We start from the raw sequence: 15399 nt of genomic DNA, 5'->3' as shown, positions 1-15399 counted from the left end.
AGCCACTTGCCTTTGAGATAGAGTGGGGGGCTGCCTTGTGAACTATGTGCAACGTCTCCACCCATCTACGGCACGATTGCGGCCTGCTTGTGTCACAGTCGGGGTAGCGCACTCTCCTCACATTAGGAGTGCACCACAGGGCCCATACTGTGTGTGACTTTTCGTGCACAGATGGAAAGACGAGTGACTCTAGTGATTAGAGTGCTGATTACTGGTGCCTGGGCCTCTCTTTCCATCGAGTTTCCAAACTTCTGAATGGGCGCCTATCCCGGCAGGCAATGGGCTCAACCCAGAATACACCCGGGACTGGACCCCAGTCCATCGCAGGGCACACAGACACACACACACTCACACCAGGCCCAGTTTTCCCAGAAGCCACTTAACCTACCAGCATGTCTTTGAACTGCAGGAAGAAACTAGAGCAGCTGGATGAAACTCATATTAAATATAAATATAAATATAAACAGACATGAAGTTGCAGCCCAGTGGGACCAGAATCCAGGCAGATTGTGAAAAGGCAGATAATTGTTTTTTGTGTTACATACAGTATACAGGTGTCTTTTAAATTTGAGCACAGGCTCACAATAACACCCTTGTAACAGAACTGAAACACTTTTAGAAAGCCATCTGCTTAGAGCCCCAGCAGTACTGCGTAATTGTATAATCGCACTGTTCAGTAATCGCAAAGACAGCTCTGTGTGCTACACACGGAGAAGGAGGCCAAAAAACAACTACTATCCATTTACGCAAAGTAAACAAAGTACTAAGACAGGACTTGAAAGCCTTGTAGTGATTAAGTTAAATACGGTCTAACTTAACTGACATGGTGGCAAAAATACATCTTCACCTTGTGTTTTTGATTATAGTTCTTTTGTTTTCTTCCATTGACCCAAAACCAATTTAACTTTAGTGTTGCGCTTTCAAAACCTGATTAGTTCAAGGCAGATAAGACGGTTAGGTGCTGTACAAATGATAGGAGATGCCTTTTAGTGGTCAGAGCTTTACGTGGGCAATGGATCTGATGCTCTTTATTAAGAACACAATAGCCGAAGTAGAGTCTTTTGCCCGTCTCACTGTGCTTGCAGGAACACTTGACAAAGCACACGGTGTACAGGGGGGCTCTCTTCTCATTTCAGGCTCTCGGGGTGAATTAAAAGGGCAAGTCTACACTTGCATGCAAACCAGAACACCCAGTAAAGAGCTATTTCACAATTCCTGACATTCCAAGTGACACCACTACGTCCCGTCAAAAAATCTGATACCAATCCACAGCCGGCTGCACCAGATCATTTGTGCACGGAGCTCTGAACTCTGTTTCATTCTTCCCCTCTCCTTTCCTTCAAAGCCTGCAGCCGTGCTTCAGTCCAGCACCTCTCAGACACCCCCCATCTCCTTTCCCGGCCCTGGAGCACGCGGGTCCAGTGAGCCGGAGATGGATCATAGGACACAGCAGCTCTGCCGTGTGTTTTCGAAAGGCCAGACTGTTAGTTCAAAGCCAGGCTCAGATCACACGACTCCTGTCACACGATCAAGACAAAACCAATCATCATCAATGCTCAGCGCCCTCTAGTGGAGCAGTGAGACACTGAGCACCACTGACTGAACAACAGCAATGCTCAAGGCAAAGAAAGAGGGTGAGAGACAAACTCACTTTGGAGTTGAACCGAAAGCCCCCTAAATAATAATAAATTGAAACCTGAGCACATACAGAAAGACATCTGCACACAGGGAGGACATGCGAACTCCACACAGAACTTATTACAAGTGGATTTTAATTTTCTGTATCTCAGTTTTAAGAGCTGTGAGAAAAAGTTCTGAACTGAGAAACATTCAAATGAAAAACATTAAAAATATATTGTACTGTATATCTTACTTTGACTGCATGATTGCATTTTAAATATATCCCTACATGATGTAAATGTGAATTAAATGATTTACAAGTATCTTCAAATCTTTTGAATTACACCCAATTAATTGATTTCTTAAAAATATTTATATCTGTTTGTAAATGACGATTGTTTCTTTGAATGATCATTTATTTAGTGGTACATAAGCACTCACTAAGCTGTTTGTGATGTTTTTGTAGGTAACTTAAAAATCAACCAGACATTTGCCTGTATCACAATTGTGCTGAATTCTTAGCAGTAATGCTTCCATTAAATTGACTAAGCAAGTGTATGAAAAATTGGGTTACTATAGGTATTTCTAAACCTATCACAAATTGACACCTATCCTATCTCCACACTCTTTTTTTCCACCTAATTACACCCACATCTTCACAGTAATGGACAGGTAATCTTTAAAATATGTCTAGTTTTTTTTAGCTTGCACTAATACAACAGAATTACACATTAAACTAGAATTCAATGTTGAAAAGAAATGAGGATGTAGACAATTCGGCATCCAATAACTAGAGGAGAGAACATCTCATGTGTTTTACATTTCTCTGTATCATTACAATAAAGTCATGTTTATTATTTTTAGACAAAAGCATAAACGGTTCAGGTTAATAAATAATTTAGCTAATGCAATGAGTTTCTGTAGAGGCCAAGAGGCTATGCTGAAGCAAAGTTCTCTAAAGGGAAGTCCATAGTGTGTTACAAAACATAGAATAAATCAATAAATACTTCAGCGGTTCACAAGCTAATAAAAATGAACACCTAAGCAGTTTTTTTTTAAGATACCACATAATACTACTGGGGAATTTTTAATAAACCACTTACCACCATTTTAAGCTCATACTTTTTTGCCCTGACAAGAGAGCACAATTGAGTTATAAAATGTCGCATTAAACCTTTCAGTGAGCACATTTTAGAGTCCCCATTGGTAGGTTAACCTTTTCTTTCTGAATCTGTGAAATTATGTCTTTTTTTTTCCTTTGTGACAGAAGGTGAGGTAAAATAATGTTCAAAGCATTCCCTACTTTCCTGTGGAAATATTAGCAAGAGGAAATCTCACATGGTGAATTCCGTGCATGCTAAACATGTGCTGGGTTGAAGATGTAGGCAATTGGCATTTTTAAAACAGTTGAACATTTCCGAGTAGTCTCTGCTGTGACCTGCTTTTCCTCATCAAACGTATTTAATTAAATCTAAGGTTTTGATATCAGGGCACCCCAGAGGGTCTCCTCTCCTAAAACCACGTGTGCCTACTCTTTTTAATGCTGAGCAGACAAATGTGGGAGTGGATGCATTCCGCTGTTAGATGTTTATCCCCAGAGTGTGATGTGAGAACGTCCCAGTGTGAAGTTCACTGTGTGTAATAATTTTGGGGAAAAAAAAACTATATTCTAATTTATTTTAACTGATATTATACTCCAGCAGTTTATGCTTAGGGTGGTAAAAAGTATCTAATGGGTGCAAGCCATGTGGATCCATTTTCAGGGTAAAAACCTTACCATTGGTGGGATCCGCCATGGCTGCAATCGAGAGAAGCAAAGAATTAAAAACAAAAATAGCAAAACGCTTATGAGCTCCTCGAAAGTCTGTTCTCTGGGAGGGTGTGGGCGGTGCAGTGCTCACACGGGGAGGGGCAGGTGGTAGTGATAGCCAACACAGTGAGAGGGTTTCCGTCTGCATGGAAATGGACTATGCTGGACTACGCCTGGCGTGAGTTGACTTGCTTCAGGGGCATATTTTTAGAGGAGCCCTTCCTGAGCTCAGGGAGTCCGTTCTGTGACTGTCTAAGGGCCCTGCTGTTGTTGTACCTGCTGTTATGATACTGTTCAGGCTGTAAAATCCCCTTGGTTGTTCTGGTAAATAAAGAGCACACACTGTGCTTCACACTGTAGCGTCTGCTCTAAGTTTCTTTATTTTCAGAATCCACATCAGACATAAGCCAGTGTTGCAATATTCACCGTACTTCAAAACCCATAACATCTGACACCTTCAAAAGCAGTATTGACTCATTTTGGAGACACCTTTGTCAAACCCAGCTTTAAGTTCTTGTGACCTTTTTTTTACAATGGGGCCTTCTAAAAGGGAAACTAAAAGCAAGTTGCATGGGGCAATTCTTAATAGAGTAATTGAACAAAAATGAGAGAAAGCAAATTATTGTGAATTTGGGAAAAGGAAAGGGCAGTTATTGTGCAGAGCTTTGATATCCCCGTTTAAGGGATTTGATCCATATATTTATTTGTAGAGATCCTTCCCAAAACAGTACTTTAAGGAGTGCTTCAACCCATCAGCCTTTCCCTGTTTTGTGCATTGCTTGCTCTGTTCCTCTGTATACAGATATGTGTCCTATGTGTGTGGCCACAGTGGATTCTGCTAACAATAGTCTATTTCCCTAGATCCATTAATATATTCTACCTAAAGGTTTTCTGAACAAACTACTCCATGATGACTAGGAGGAAGTATGGGAAACAAATCAGTGTTGCGCTGCGCTACATACTGTAGTAAACTCCCAGTAAAGCTTTTGCTGCTACTTGGAGTTTTTGCCGTAATAGTGAGTTAAAATGTTTTTAAAAAGATTAACAGAAATGTTGATGCATCACAGATCAAGAAATATGATGGCTACTGAATAAAAGCAAACTAAAAAGGAGAATACAGCTTATAAGAAATTTGTGTATGTAATTGGCAAATTGCTAATTACAGGGTAGTAACATTTTTGTTTCTTTTATTCCTTTTTCTTATGGGTCTACCTTTTACTAAGTATCCTCTCAGAAACTGATAACTGCCTGTAAAGAGCTTTCTCTATAAAACATTTATGAGCAATTTGTTAAATAAAACATTATTTCAGTCAGCGTTGTCTGAAAGTGTGATAGCCTGTCTTTAGCCGGGTTAGATGCATTACTAATACACAGTGTTCATCAAATTCCTTTCGGAAATTTCCCAAAAGAAACATTTTAAAGTAATGAAAGAGATCCAGATTTATAAACACACAGCATGATAAATGCCAGCGCTGCCAAATTCCATGTTTCTGAATACGGACGGATATTTTAGTTTGCACTGCTAAGGTTGCAAAGCTTCGGGGTATTAAAAAGGGACAAATTAAGAAAGATTTCCATGTTTTATCAGTGCTAAAAATGATAGTTTTAGTAGTCATTGATTTTTGCTTTATTGAATAAAAACACTAGAACACAGAAATAAAAACAATGCACTGTTCAATTAAGAGCTAGATCGGTCCAAACATTGCAGGCACAATGATAAAATTACTTAACCCCATGATGATAGTCAGTGCAGAAAATCTGCAGCAAGACCAGCTTTTTAAACCTGGTAAACTTGTAAAATGGTTCAGTGAAAACAAGTGGCAATCTTGCTAACTGCCTCTTTAAGGCACAGCAAAAAATATATAGAAGTTGAACATGTCAAGAGACTGTCTTGTTACCTTTTTCTGATACAAATATGTTGTTTTTTTTCTTGGAGGAGTAAGAAAGAAACCCACGCATTAGTCAGTCTCTCAAGCAAAGGAAAACTCTGCACAAATCGCTCTTGAAACAAAGAATGTTATATGACGTACTCCAGGAAGCAGAGAGGGAATAGAAGTTTATTCCCTTAGAGACAGACTAACCCAATCAGTGGCTGTTACACAATGTGCCTAATAATGTCTCATCTGCTTAACATAGTGATCCTGCTTCATATACTGTAATACCTCAGCTTGTTCAAGTACTGCATTCTGCCTACACACAACAGAGACAGTGGTATTCTTAGTTCAGAGCTGATCTCCAAGTAGACATGTTCTCCAGTTCCAGGTAAAGTTTTTAGTCCTGTTGAGAAAAACCTTGCCAGATACACATTTGAATGCATATAGTTTTCAGAGGAAACAACATAAATAAATTTAAAGGTGACTCTTGAGGAAATATTCAGAGATCCTTTTTTTTCTTTGCTAGTGAACCTGAATTTGAAATAAAGAACCTGGAACACTTCATGTTTTCACATGGACAGAGAAAGATGTATAATGAGAGATACTTTCAAAGCAAGAGTGGCATCGCTCTGAATTTAAGAGCAATTTCAGAAACAGACAATAAAAAAGCAGGCCTATATTGTCAAAGAAAGAAATACTTAATCAATTTCAGACTTAAAAGATGAATTTGCACGTCTACAGAGAGCTGCAAAAATAGCTTGACACTTGCTATTCTATCATACATTAATAAACATATCCATCCAAATTGGCTAGTTCAAATGAATAAATCTGATATATCAAATCCATCAGTGGGCCAGGTCAAACAAAAACATACTTTTGAATCCTTACATTAATTCTGAGAAGAGACCCATAGCTTCATATTTACAATAACTAACACAGGCTTTTGGTCTTTGAAATAAAATTGACTGAACCAACATTTCCAAGGTTTGAGCTCTTTTGAATTTAGAATTATTATTTCCAGTGGGAACACAGTCAGAACAATGGGTTTAAAATCTACCCATGATGATATAACTAACAAGCCACGGCTAAAAGAGCAGTTGGACTCAATTAAAATGAAAAAAAAAGATTCAACACTGTATTTATCAGACCTTTAACTTTAAAGGCTTAGTGAATAAATGATGACTACTTCCAGACACGCTGAAGTGTCAGAGGTGGCTATTTTCGTCATCTGAATTGTTCAAAACCTTTAATATCCATCCCACCCATTTTCAGTCAACCTGTCCTGGGGAGGCCATTCTTGTTGTGAGGATTGAGTTCCTCTGCGCACTGGGCTGGTGTCAAGCCAAGAGGGACTTTACAGGTAGAGCTATAACAGAAGTGTCCTTCCTTGATTGAAGAGTAAATCAAGAGCTTCAGTCGTGAAGCACACCTATCCGCTGGCTGACCTCATGTTCCCACTCGCCATCACACACAGAAAAAACCCCAGTGTAATCAGCATCCTCAACAAAAGGCAAGTGCTTCTGGCATCACTTGGAGTGAGCAATCTACTTTTTAAAGGCGAGCTCAGTGGTGCTTATCCCAGATTTAACACTCAGAGATCACAATCAGATGAAGCAGGAAACACAACATCATCTTCAAAGTGTAAGCTTGCCAACTCTTAGCTGGAGACTCTCCATCCCTTGGCTGCAAGCTGAAATCTCCCTCCACCCTCCTTGATAATCACAAATAAGAATTTTAAAGTTCCACCAATGTACCGGCAGGAGCCATGTCTGTAATCAAATGGAGCCTTGTGCTCAGAAATATTGAAACGAACTGGGGTAATGACGCACCTTGTTTGACTCTTGTTGAGACTTCAAAGGGCTCTGTGATGGATCTATTACTAAGGATTGCTGCACACATGTCATGATGAAGCTGGAAAAGGAAGCTAATTAATTCAGAAGGAGGATTTTCCAGAATGCCTCAGACTAACTCTCAGAGTAAACACCTATGTCAAGTCAAAATATGCTGAGCACAGGGACTGGTATTGTTCCTGGCATTTTTCCTGCAACTGACAGACTTGTCTGAAATGTCTGGCATGCCTTGTGAGAGTGGAAGAAACTGTTCAGCAAGAGATATGAGATGGTGCAGGAGAATTTGTGTCGTTATCTTCGTCATCTGTCCACAATGGACAACCAAGAGATTCCTCTTTAATTTCCAGAGTTAGAAATTACACAATTATTGAATCCTTGAAATTATTTGGTATAACGTCTTCATTCTATATCTGTAGGATGAGGATGTGGAGGAACAGTGTTAGTTTCTATCCACTATGATTAAAAATTTCAGCTCCTTGACCTTCCGCTGTTTGTTTCATTTGTATGATAGCTTTTATCACTTCAATAAGAGCTGGCTGAGTTCCAGGCTAGTCTCGAAATGGATGTTATGAGATGGAAGTTGTTGACCAGTGGATTTTTGAATGGATACATCTTTAAAGTGCTCATTCCAACAGGCATTGACTGTCTCATGTTGTTTGAGCAGGTCTCCCCATCATTTTTGTCTCAAAGCCACTGGTCCTTGGATACTGAGGTTGTCAACAGTCCTTTTCGCAGTGAAGAGACTAAAGCTATTGTTTATGTCTGTAAGATGTTGATTTTCCTTTACCTTGTCTGTCAAACATGTATTCATCATTTTACGAGTTGTTCTTTAAACCTCTGCCTTTCTTTAATGGGAGATCAGCTTAATCCATGTGAAAGTTTGCATTGCTCTACCATGCACAGAAAGCCTTACACTTGTGCTCAATAAGACCATATATCAACTGTTGATTTTTATCAAACCAGTGTAGGTATTACCTGATATAAACAAAGTGTCTCTATGCAAGCATTGATGATATCTGTCTTGATAAATTTCTGATTCCTCCATTTCCTGTTGTTGGGTGAAACCTGAGAGCTTTTGCTTGATGCATTCCTAAAAATATTTTATTTCAATGCTTGGGGGTTGCTTTTCTGTGAACATTGCTTCTGCAGCTGACGATGGTGGCGAGCCAGCTTTTATAGACATAATTGAGCGGTTAAGATCTAGCTGTCACTAGCTCCTGTCATTGCTCTGGTGATGTGGATATCTTTGTGATTTCAAGCTCAGGCAAAGACAAAGTCAATCAGGTCTAGTGTTTGCACTGTGGAGGTTGCCTGAATGTTTTATGTCAGGTTTTCTGGGTATTGCTGGATGACAGTTCCACGCTCTGTGCATTTGAGAAGAAGAATGCCATTGCAGTTGACATTTCCAACAGCTTCCTTGCTTCTCTTCTACCTCCAGCACTGAAACCTCCAAGTAGAATAATTCTGTCCTCCTTAGGGATTCCATGAAGTATAGAGTTGAGCTTGGCACAGAAACACTCTTCAATTTCAGCATCTGTATCTCAAGGTGGGGCAAATATGGAAATCACCATCTAATTAAAATGGTTGATGATTGCATTCTTTATGGCAAATTCAACATTAAAGAATTCAACATAATTCCACAGATTTTCCCTTCCAGGAGAAAGCATACCAGCCTCAAGTTCCTTGTCCAACTTGTATGGTTTCACTCAGGGTAGCAATGTTGATGTCACAGCTGTGACGCTTCTTAGCCACTAATGCTGTGTGATATTCTGGACAGTAATTATCAGGACAGTCCATGAGAGGTCTCATGTGCCTGGTTCCAAATTTGATTAATCTTCTTTTGTGTTGTTTGACTGTGAAAATTCCTTTATTCACAGCTATCCTGTCAGGAACATTGAGACAGAATATGTTCAGAGTCTTCCAAAATAAAAGCTGCTCAGTTATGGTTACAGAAGCCAAAATGCACTTCTGCCTCAACCCAAGTTCTCAACAACCCACTTGTAACAGCAGCTTCTGTGCCAGATCATGACTAGGAAATTCCAGATATCACTTTCCTGTTTTCATTGCCACTAAAGGACCTAGAGAACGCGCTGTGAATAAAAGACGCTCGCGTGTAACATCATTTATTGTAGAGAAATCATTGTGCTGCTCATTCTGCTCATTACAGAACATGATCTTGGTCCAATTGCAAGGAGACTCAGACAATTGGAGGTTTCATTCTGCTACAGCCTTTGTCTGCTAGAACAAGTACCGAGATATTCCAGGCGGTACATCTTCTTCAGAGTTGCAGTGTTTAACGAATACAGAGAATGCAAGGCTCCAAACAGTCCTACATTAATTCAGTCCAGTGGCTCCTGAGCTGAATTAATCTTACTTCACACTGTCGATACAGTTCCTGCACTACTCAATCTCCAGGTTTCATGGTCGAGGACAAGAGGGTGGGCTTTGAAATGCATCTAATTTGACATATACTGTATACAGTAATACAAAACGTAATCATTTTCCGCCCATTGGGACATTTTAAATATTTGCAAGCTACAGAAATATACTATCTATCTATATGTGGAAATTCTTATAATTAATGAAATTTTGTGCTGTATTGCACATTAGCGCAGATAAGTAGTTTATCCATACAATTGTAAAGGATCTTCTGGAGCATTTTTATTATTTGTTGGCTAGTAACAGTAAAACCAAAACGGCAAGAAAAAAAGTGCAATTAGATTTGTGAAAGGAGCCTAACTGAAAACGTTCGTTTGTCACTTTTAAAACGAGAATGAGACAGAAGGACAACAGGGAGCAGTTTTTAATGTGGCTTAGTTCTCATGAATAAAACATCCTCAAAAAGCTTTCAGGATCCCAAAGAATTCGATTTAATTCCACAGCATATTTGTTTACTGACATTTGGTTTGTCTAAATAATTCTCTTTCCTTCTGATTCCTCTGTAAACTCCAAAATTTCCTTCTGAGTCAGTTCACAGTGTTTTTGGCAAACCATAAAAACAATCACCCACTGCTGATCATCAGCATACATCTTTTCTAGAGGCTGAGAGCCTGCTTTCATTCCTTGTAATTAAGCTGTTTCATGAAAGTGTGACATTATGGCATCACAATGCTACAATTAATCTTCCATTGAAATAATTAGAAAAGTTTTGATTAAAGGCTGCAGACCAAAGAACAGAACCTCTTTTTGTGCTCCAGGAAGATATCAATATATTTTCTACAGACGACAGCTCAATGACATACCCTGTAATAGATATGACAGGGGGCTAAATCAAGAGCTCTGTGTTTTATTATTCTCTCTTCTTTCATATTTACCCAAAATATGTATATATCTGCAATGAAAACAGAGCAGTATTTTGTGTTGTCCCATGAATGTCACAAGTGAAAAACAAAAATAAAATACTGAGACAAAATATCCCCAATACATCTATTGGGCATCAGTCTGCATGGAGAATGTGGGGATCAGGGTGTGAGTGTGAGCAGTGTCACGTCGTGAATGTGATACAATCAGTTTAGGAAGGAGTCATTTTTTTATTTGATGTTGAGCAGTCGTCATTCCTCATTCCTGTGTTCAGGAGCTGCTCTTTGCTTATAGCTCCAGTTCTGGACCCATAAGTCGCAGGTAGACAGGTAGATACAGATCAATTGTGCTGGTTGACTATATAATGTTCAGGAGAATGTATTGTTTTGCAGGCTTTATGACAGTGTTATTTATTATTAGACTGATGCCTCCTCAGATCTGCTCGAGGTGCCGTACTTGATTGTTGTTATTTTATTTTCATTACAGATTATGACTGCCCCGACTTTCATCGTAGACTTTCAGTTATGCAAGGTTGTGTTTTTCATTCACATCAGCACAGTCTTGAGTGTGCAGAAGGGATCCCCAAAACGTCTTAAAGAATGGAATATGCTATTATTAGAGGAATGAGAGACATCTTTTCAAGTGTGCTACTAATGTAATGTATTTATAAGTCTATTAATAGCCCTTAGGGTGTATCACAAAACCTCATGTTGGAGCATTAGCTATAACTAATGTATTTGCCTTCTTATCAATATCCATTGCAAAAGATAGAGCACTTCCAGATTAAATGTATACAACTAGAAAAAAGCAAGAAGACAATAATTCCATTTTAAATAATCAATAAATTCAAAGGACCTTGTTCCTTTACAGAAAGAGTGCATATATTTAGACTTTTTTGCTGATGAGTAACTAATACGCTCAATGCATTTGAGGAAGGGACAGTATTGTACCATAGCATATGGTGTATTTTCCCACCGTATTGGAAAGGATCGAAAATGTGTGGCTTACTGCATTTTATACACATGTTCTCACTTGACTTGAGCCCTATGCCATTAAGTAATTCAGTGCATGGTTTACTGTATCAAATGGCAAAGTAAAATTGTGTTGTTGTCTTGCATACTAATATTGAATAATAACACTTAACATAAAAAATACACTTGAAATTAATTTGATTAAAATGCTAATCCAGTATGCAACATGTATACCATAATGTGCTTGCTTGTAGTTTTTTTTTTTTAGCATATTTTTGTACAGGAATAATGTATTCGTTATACCTTACTTAGTTTCTAGATGAATATGCTGGAAAAGAATTCATTTCCCTCTAGTTCTGCTAAGCTTGTTCCATCCTCTGATGCTAAGATACTGGCACCCCCTGCTGTTCAAACTGTCTTGGCAAACAGAGCTATGCTAGTAACAATGCCGTGACTGCAGAATGATAACTATGGATCCCTTTCAAGATCATTGTGAGGCTCAGATTGTCTCAGCCCTGCTCAGGGTTTCTTTTCAATGCTGATACTGTATGTAGAGAGAAGGGTTACATCTGGGATATGGAAAGATGGTGAGGATGGAAAAAAAAATGCGTATCTGCTGTCATGTCATATTCAGAATTAACCTGTCTCGACCGAATGAGTCAGAATGTGTTCTTTTCCCTTGTTGTTTGAATCCTCCTATTTTTTCTTTAGTTCAATGTTCTGAAATTTGACGAATGAAAAAGCATTAGGCAGGGACTGAGAATTCTGTTTTTCCAGAGGGACTTCACTGCTCTCTAGTGGAAAGCTCTGGGAATTGTGCTTCAGTCAGAAATGCCCATCCTCATATTCTGACTGTTAACCTGTCCATTTAAAACTAGTGTATCTGATTATCCATAACTACTGGAGCCTGTACAGCCCTACTATGATTCCTGAATAGGGTTAGGTTTGGTTGATTAGGTTTTGAATGAGATCTGGAAATAGAATGCAGTTGATTGAAGTTGAATACTTGTGAAACATTTTGTAAATAGAACAAGAACACACCATATCCACTAATAAAGGGTTTTCAGAACACATGCAATGTTCTGTTCCTGAAAATAAATTATATTCGGAATATTGTTGTATTCATGGCCTGAGCAGGAAACTGTGGCGGGAGCTACAGACGACCTCTGCTGTGGTGGATGGGACCTGGTGGTTCAAGGGAGGACTGGCAGAGCTCGACGTCAGAGATGGGAGTCACTTCCCATACTGTACATCTGCTATATCACAAACTGGGCTTTGTGGGAAAGTGACAAGAAAAATGATTTACTTAAGAATTATCTTAAGTCTCATATGACATACAGTATACTGCAGACACATGGCAGAAGGTCGTCAGACAACCTTTTTGCTGCTAGCATTCAACCTCTTTCACATACAGCTGCATTTGGTTTAATCAGAACAGTGCTGAATCAAACAGTTAACTTAAAAAAATAACTTGAAGTTAACCAAACTGAGATATTATCGATTGATGGTAAGCAGTGTTTTATACAGAATCCATTGAAACTATGTTTAGTTAAATCATGAATCTGTTAAAAACTGTCAAACACAATAATGCATGCAATACTTTCAGTAATATCTAAAGTACTATGAACTGTGAATACAATATCTGGATTTCACAGTTGTTAAATCTCAGAGCCCAAACAAAAGCACAATGTGTTGTTTTTTTTTGCTTATAAATATGTGTTGTTTCATGTTAGAAAACCTCGTGCTTTTTATAGCTTTAAGATTGCAGAGGTCTGAGAGATTGCAATCTTAAGGAACAGTTAAGGGAGACTCTGGAAAGGAACACCATGAAGCCAAACCAGCTGGGGGTGAGCATTTCTTCTCTTGTCGTTTTGGAGAATTCTATCTAACAAGGACTTTAAGGAGTTTAAAGCACATATTTCCGAGCCATCCTGCTGTGGTCCATCTTGCACTGTCAGTGGGACATCAGCAGAGAACCACTGAGGCAGAAACGACTGCAAGCAGGCATTCCAGACTAACAGAGACTAGCACAAGAGGCGCCTTTTCATGGTGTCTGATTCAATTTAGGAAAAAAAGATATATTTGCTTTGTCATGATCATGTTCCAAACAAAAAGGGGACAATTGTTTCAACTGCGGTGCTCAGTAATTTCCAGTGAATATTGCCGAGTTTCAGATACATTCAGATTTTCTCTCCTTAGATGTATGATTACAGCAGAGGTAAGTAATCAGTAAATGTAAAGTAATCAGATAATCAAGGTTGCCTTTCTATATAAAGTTACAGCTAACACTAGTTTCAATTAAGTTTGATATAAAGCGTGATGCTTCAACATAAATTAATGTATTGCTTGAAAACTTATAATTCTGAAAAAGTCAAAAGGGATCATATTAAATTGTTTTATAAGCAATGCATGTAAAGTACATATAGTGCCAGTGAAGTAATTACTGTATATTGTCTGCTACACCCTTTGTGTTCAATATTCGGTCATTTAAATAGAAGTCACAATTTGAAATGTATTGAAAGTGAAAGTATTTTAGTAAAAGTTTCCCAGAGATTAAATCACAGTTACTGTTACTGTTTGTGTTGGTTTAGTTAATGAATTTCCCCGGCACCAGTGCTATGTGGCTACATGCAAACAAGACCCTTTGCTTGAATTAAATCGATTTCATTTTAGATCTTTGTTTTATTATGAAAACACTTTGAATAATCTGAGAAATGAGAGAGCACGGATACTTCTGCAAGTGGGCTTCTATCAACAAAACGCAAAGAAGTTTCAGTGTGATACTGTGTCACTTGAAGCCCTAATTTGTCTGTGTTTGTAATGGGCTTGTTTAAACTACCTGAGGCCATAAGCTGATTCCCCCCTTTTTTTCCCCTCGGTTATCTCTGTCAAGCTTATTGTCTTTGCACTTGTTCCCAAGAAAAGCCATTAGACCACATGTCACTAATCTTCGTAAGAGTTGAAAGAAAAAGGAACAAATCTGTGGTGATCTACCCTGTAGCTCCTTTCTTTCCCTGCAGTCAGCTCAGAGCACCTGCCTGAGGCCCCTACAATAACATCTTCTGTTCTCTTTGGAGTCTGACCATTAATTCCAGATTAGTGATGCAGCCCTGATGGGTGATGAGGCCTGTTCCCAAAAGCTTCTGGAAAATTCAGATACAAAATGCACACATGTACACACATAAGAAGAGTAGAAACGGGAGGTGAAAGGTCCAGGAGACTCCAGACAGAGTCTCTGAGACTTTTTTTTTTGTCTTCGTGAGAGGATAAAACTAACAAAAGTCACAAGTCTGAAAGGGCTGCCCTGGGTTATGAGGTAAACAGCACCCAAAGTCAAGACATACAGTAGATTAATATCTCACTTTTCCAGCTGAATTTGAATAGACTACGTACTTTGTTAAGGTAGCAGTCTACCATTAAAAAATATTTTTTCCAATTACAAAAAACACAAAATATATTTTCATATTGCTATTTTTCTTTGATTAATCTTGAGAAGTATCTGTTAAAGACAAGTTTGAGCTTCCAGCCTCTAAAGTAAGCAGAGGAGAACAACTAGTTTCTGAACATTTCATTATGATCTTAAATCTTTTTTTCTTATATTGTAGATTGTATATTGGAGTGATGTTTTACAGAGTCCATGCGATTAAACTGATGTAATTTTTACTATTTACTAAGCATTCCGTCTTAATCTATTAATGAACTATTATTATTACAGACAAGTGTCACTAGCTGTACATTTTTCATGTTATGGCATTTGTTTTCCACTTGAGGTCAGTGTTTTCCCCTTGTCTTGAGATCTGGCTTGACGGAAACCTCACGGCAAATCCCAACTAACTTGACAACATAGCACTGCTTCAACACTGGGCACTAATAAAAGCAGTAGAGGTTGAAAAAAATAGTAGCATAATGTAGCACAAAACGTCAAAAACGCTCACTTATCAAATCAAAAAAAGAGTTCATATGAAATGCACATT

Source organism: Lepisosteus oculatus, chromosome 23, assembly GCF_040954835.1.
Source record: "Lepisosteus oculatus isolate fLepOcu1 chromosome 23, fLepOcu1.hap2, whole genome shotgun sequence".
NCBI lineage: Eukaryota > Metazoa > Chordata > Actinopteri > Semionotiformes > Lepisosteidae > Lepisosteus > Lepisosteus oculatus.
Note: the sequence above shows the minus strand (reverse complement) of the source record.